The sequence below is a fragment of the Tachyglossus aculeatus genome, unplaced genomic scaffold, assembly GCF_015852505.1.
Source record: "Tachyglossus aculeatus isolate mTacAcu1 unplaced genomic scaffold, mTacAcu1.pri scaffold_1_arrow_ctg1, whole genome shotgun sequence".
In the NCBI taxonomy this organism is placed as follows: domain Eukaryota; kingdom Metazoa; phylum Chordata; class Mammalia; order Monotremata; family Tachyglossidae; genus Tachyglossus; species Tachyglossus aculeatus.
In genome coordinates, this window is record NW_024044915.1 from 5,166,574 (window position 1) to 5,172,352 (window position 5,779).

Sequence of the window (5,779 nt, forward strand, 5' to 3'; positions counted from 1 at the left end):
TAAAATGGGGGTTAAATACCTGTTCTCCCTGCCCCTTACATTGTGAGCCTCATGTGAAATAGGGATTCTGTTTGATTGTAGTGTACTCATCTCAGCAGTTAACACAGTGCTGGGCATTTAGGAAATGCTTAACAAATACTACGATTATTATATTTTGGGTCCTGGAATGTCCATAGCAGGATAGAGGGAGTTTTCCCGCAGAAGAATGTGCACAACGCTCAGTTCAGGTCATGGTTGTGCAGGCTATAGGTGAAGGGGTTCAACAAGGAGGTCACCACCGCAGACAACACTGCGGCTAGGCCGCTTTCATCAGAGGAGCCAGGGGGTGAGGGGCCCAGGTACTCCCTGATAACTGTACCTAGAACAGCGAAACCAAAGCAGGGGGAACCAGGTGGAAAAGGCTTGGTGCTTGCTTCCCTCTGAGGGCATTCTCAGGATGGCAAAGATTATGTGGGTTTAAGAGCCTAAGATGCATATCAGATGAATTAAAATTCTCCCCCACCCATGGAATTAGCAGCAGCTCATTGATGGAGGTGTCAGAACAGGACAGTAGCAGCAGGGGCAGGTCACAGAAGAAGTGGGGGATGGTGTGGTCAGCACAGAAGGTTAGCTGAGCCAACAGGATGGTATGTAACAGGAAATTGAGCTGAGCGATGATCCAGTAGGCGGCCACCAGCAGGACACAGCGGTGGGGGTTCTTGGCCGTGGCATAGCACAGGTTGGCAGATGGCCCTGAAGTGGTCAAACGCCATCACAGCCAGGAGGAAGTCGTCCAGATCTCCAAATAGAATGGAAAAAAAACATCTGGCTCAGACAGCCGGCGTTGGAGATGGTGCGGCTGACAGTCTGCATGTTGGCCAACATCTTGGGGATGGTGGTGGAGGAGAAGCAGACATCAAAAGGGACAGGTTAGTGAGGAAAAAGTACATAGGGGAATGGAGATACGAGTCCATGCCCATGGCCAGGATGATGAGAAGGTTCCCCAAAACGGTGACCAGATACAGAACCAGGAAGGAGAAGCATGGTGGCTTAGTGGAAAGAGCCCGGGCTTGGGAGTCAGAGGTCATGGGTTCTAATTCCACCTCTGCCACTTATCAGCTGTGTGACTTTGGGGCAAGTCACCTAACTTCTCTGTGCCTCAGTTCCCTCATCTGTGAAATGGGGATTAAGACTCTGAGCCCCACGTGGGACAACCTGAGAACCTTGTATCTACTCCAGCGCTAGAATACTGCTTGGCACATAGCACTTAAGAAATTCCAATATTATGAGAAGCAGCATGGCTTAGTGGCAATAGCCTGGGCTTGGGAGCCAGAGAATGTGGGTTCTAATCCCAGCTCCACCACTTAATAATAATAATAATAATGGCATTTTTAAGCGCTTACTATGTGCAAGGCACTGTTCTAAGCGCTGGGGGTATACAAGGTGATCAGGTTGTCCCACAGGGGGCTCACAGTCTTCATCCCCATTTTACAGATGAGGTAACCGAGGCCCAGAGAAGTGAAGTGACTTGCCCAAAGTCACACAGCTGACAAGTGGCAGAGCCAGGATTTGAACCCATGACCTCTGACTCCAAAGTCCGTGCTGGTTCCACTGAGCCACGCTGCTTCTCTAACCTGCTTCACACCACTTGTCAGCTGTGTGACTTTGGGCAAGTTACTTCACTTCTCTGTGCCTCAGTTACCCCATCTGTAAAATTGGGATGGAGACTGTGAGTCCCACATGGGACAACCTATCACCTTGTATCTTAGAACAGTGATTCGCACATTGTAAGTGCTTAATAAATACAAACATTATTATTATTATTATTTATTATGCAGAGGAGCTGCTGCTGCCCGGGGTCCGTAGACAGGCCCAGCAGGACAAACACGGAAGCACTCGACTGGTTAGTCATCTGTGTTACCAGGATAAAACTTAATCTGGTGGGTAGAGATGAGAGAAAATGTATCACAGGCAAGAAGGATGCAGTAAAGTTTTACTCACTGGCTCTTTGATGTGACCTTAGGTTTCAAACGTTCAGTGGAGGAAGTGTTTCCATCAAAGTTCAGTGCATCAACTGATCCTGGCCCTTATCTCAGCACTTTGCACTAAATTAACCACTTGCGAGGCACAGATCTCCTACTGTGAAAAGTTCATCTTCTTCTATGCAGTCCATGTTCCTCACAACATTGCATCAGCCTCCAGCTTCACCCCTGCCCCAGTCCCTCATACCCTCAATCCCTGATCACTTTACCCCTCTCAGCCCCACATCTCCCCTGCTCCACCCTTGCACCTCACCATAATAACAATAACAATAATAATAATAATAATAATAATAATAATGGTATTTGTTAAGTGCTTACTATGTGCCAAGTGCTGTTCTAATCACTCAGGGAGATACACGGTTATCAGGTTGTCCCAGGTGGGGCTCACAGTCTTAATACTCATTTTACAGATGAGGTAACAGAGGCACAGAGAAGTTAAGTTACCTGCCCAAAGTCACATAGCTGACAGGAGGCGGAGCTGGGATTTGAGTCCACAACCTCTGACTCACAGCCCGTGCTCTTTCCACTAAGCCACACTGCTTCTCTACAATATTCCACAAGATTCCCGAATGCTCCAGGAGTCCAGACCAGGATAGCAGGTTGACCCATTGCCTCAGGAAAAGAAGTGCCTAGGCCCTTATTCCAAAGTCCTTTATTGTAATGGAACTAAGGGAAGTGAGACGCACCTCGGTCTCTTACCCCAGATCTTATTTCCTGCAATGATTTGTCCACCTGCTGGAGTAAAAGGAGACAAGTGAGAGTAAAGTGAAATATGAGGGAGCTAAACTGAGTCTTCACCTGCTCTGTCCCTGATACAGCCTCCTAATGAGTGGGACCCCTGTAGATAAGGGGGTCAAGGAGAGAAATTTCTGTCTACTCCCCATCCCCATTCATGCAGGTCCTGCTTTGTTCCTCTGCATATCTACACAAACACACACACACACACACACACACACACACACACACATACAGTCCTTCCTTATTGCTTTCAAACAGACCCATGCATCCCCTATCCTAAAAATACATAGGACCTCCCTTGACCCCTTGTAATCAGTTTTCACCTCATTTTTCTCTTGACATTCCTTTCCAAACTAGCAAGTTGTCAGCAGTCGCTCCGTCCACTTCCTCTCCCTCATTTATCTCCTTCTCCCCTGCAACCTGCCTTTCACCCCCTTCACTCCATAGAAACTGCCCCCACTAAAGTCACCAATGATCTTCTTGCCAAATCCAACAACTTCTACTCCATTCTAATCTTCCTTGACCTTTCTGCTGCATTCTACCTGTACGCCATCTCTTTCTCCTAGAAACATTATCCAACCTTTGCTTCATTGACACTGTCCTATCCAGATTCTTCTTCTATCTCTTTGGCTGCTCCTTCTACATTGATCTGACAGACCCCTCCTCTCCCTCCTATTGTCTAATTGTGGAGGTGCCTCAAGGCTTAGTTCTGTAACCTCTTCTTTCCTACATCTACATTTTCTTCCTTGGAGAACTCATTCCCTCCCATGGTTTCAACTAATCATCTCTGCAGTGATGATTCCCAACTCTAATTCTCCAGCCCTGAACTGTGTTCTCTGCAGTCTTGCATTTCCTCCTGTCTTCAGAACATCTCTATTTGGATGTCCCATCAAAATGTCAAACTTAAAAAGTCTGAAACAGAATGCCTAAGCTTCCCACCCAATCCCTATCCTCACTGTGACAATCTCATCACTCCTGAATGCAACACCGCCCTCCCTGTCTCACAAACACATTATTCTAACATTATCCTTTACTCATTTCTATCATTCAACCACATATTCAATCATTTCAATTCTACCACCACATCTTTAGAATCCACCCTTTCCTCTCCATCCAAACTGCTGTTACACTAATCCTGACATGTACCACACCCCTCCTTGACTGCTGCATTAGCCTCCACCCTGACTTCCCTGTCTCTTGTCTCTCTCAACTCCAGCCTTTATTTCACTCTGTTTTCCTGATAATTTTCTTAAAATAAATTCATCCCCTGTCTCCCCACTCCTCAAGTAACTGCAACTGCTTCCCACCCACCTTTGCATAAAATATGAACACCTTATCGCCAATTGTAAGGCACTCAATTAGCTATACCCCTCCTACCTCACCTCACGGACTTCCTACTACAACCCAGTCTGCACCCTTCATTCCTCTCATGCCCATCGACTCTCTGTAGTTGCCACTAACCCCTTGTCTGTGTCCTTCCTCTGGCCTGGAACTCTCCCCTCTTTCATATTTGACAGACCACTACTCTCCCCACATGCAAAGCCCTCCTCCTAGAGGCCTTCCCTGGTTAAACCTTCAGATCCTCTACTCACTTTCCCTTCTGCATCACCTATGTACTTGGATTCGTACACTTCAAGCACTTGATATTAATCCCACCCTCAGCACCACAACACTTACATGCATTTCCTTATATCCTTCCATTTCCCCTATGCCTGCCATTTCAATGCCTGCCTACTCCTCTAGATTGTAAGCTCCTCGAAGGCAGCAAAGATCATTATCAACTCTCCCCAGCACTTAATACTGTGCTCTCCACACGGTACGTGCTCTCGATACAATTGATAGATACACTCTCAAATGCACATAAACCCAATAATTAGTGATTGAGGTATCTCCATCTCTCCCTTTCTCTATTGCCCTTTGACTCTGGCATCCATTTCATCAATCCTCCTGTTTCTAGGCAGCCCTGTCCATGGGCTCAGGACCCTCTCAGCCCTACCTCCCTCAGAAGTAGCAGCAAGAGTGGAGGTTGCTAGAGGAGATGGACCCCAACCTTAAACAGGACCTCCAGGGGCTGCACTAGTCTGGAAAATATGAAGCCCTGTGATCTTTCCCTTTGACTTTGGGATGGCCACTGGGTCCTGGATGCTGTCCAGAAAGGAATAGGGAAGGATGACTTGAGAAACACTCCCTTTCAGAGTCTGGGCCTAGGCTGGGAGAGAGATGGATGGGGAATGGTTCGATTAGGTGAGGACCAATTACATGTGTCTTTGAGTAAGATTTTCCCATGTCCCTCCTTAGCATTGCTGACCTGTCTTGTCAGTCCAGCTGATTTCAGTGCCCTGGCTCTGCTTCCTCTAGTTTCCCTCAGCCTGTGGTAGAGGACAGCTGGGCTGGAGCGAAGCTGGGTGTCCCTATGTAAGATTCTCCAGTCTCTCTTTCTGCAGCACTGATCTGGCTAGTTAAAGCTGGCACAGGTGACCTGTTTCAAACCTCTGGTTCTGCCTGCTGCCTTTTGGGATGGAAAATGCCTAGGAAGGCAAGGACCCAGGCCATGCCCTCCCAGAGATAAATTCAGGGGGAATAAGAGGCTGGAGACTGAGATGGAGGAGCCATTTCCTCAGATCCCAGAGAACTGATTTTATGAGAGGAGAAAGTGATTTATGAAGGGAGCTGGAGAGAAAGTGCCCCTGGCGTTAACTTGCTCTGGTACCTCTCCTCCATTCTTGATCCTAGGGTCTCGTCTCCACTCTCAAAGACAGGGTCCTCCACTCTTCATCCCCCTAAACAGGGATCCTTGCTCTCCAGCATCAGAGACAGAACCCCCCCATCCCCTGCCCCCACCACCCCAGTCTCCAGCTCCTAAAACTGTGCTGTGCTCCCATCTCCCGTCTAAACAACTGGGCCTTTTGATCTCCAGCAGCAAAGACAGAGCCCCATTCAACAGAATCAAGGACAAAGTCCCCATCACCAGCCTCATGGACAGGCCTCTTCTATCTGCATCCCTAAGGGCAGTTTTCCTT

General features: G+C 47.9%; 1 pseudogene; it reads right to left on the reverse strand.

The window, feature by feature from the left end:
• Positions 1-295: 295 nt before the first annotated feature.
• The window catches only part of LOC119923517, a 6,948-nt pseudogene continuing 1,464 nt past the window's right edge, over positions 296-5,779 (reverse strand).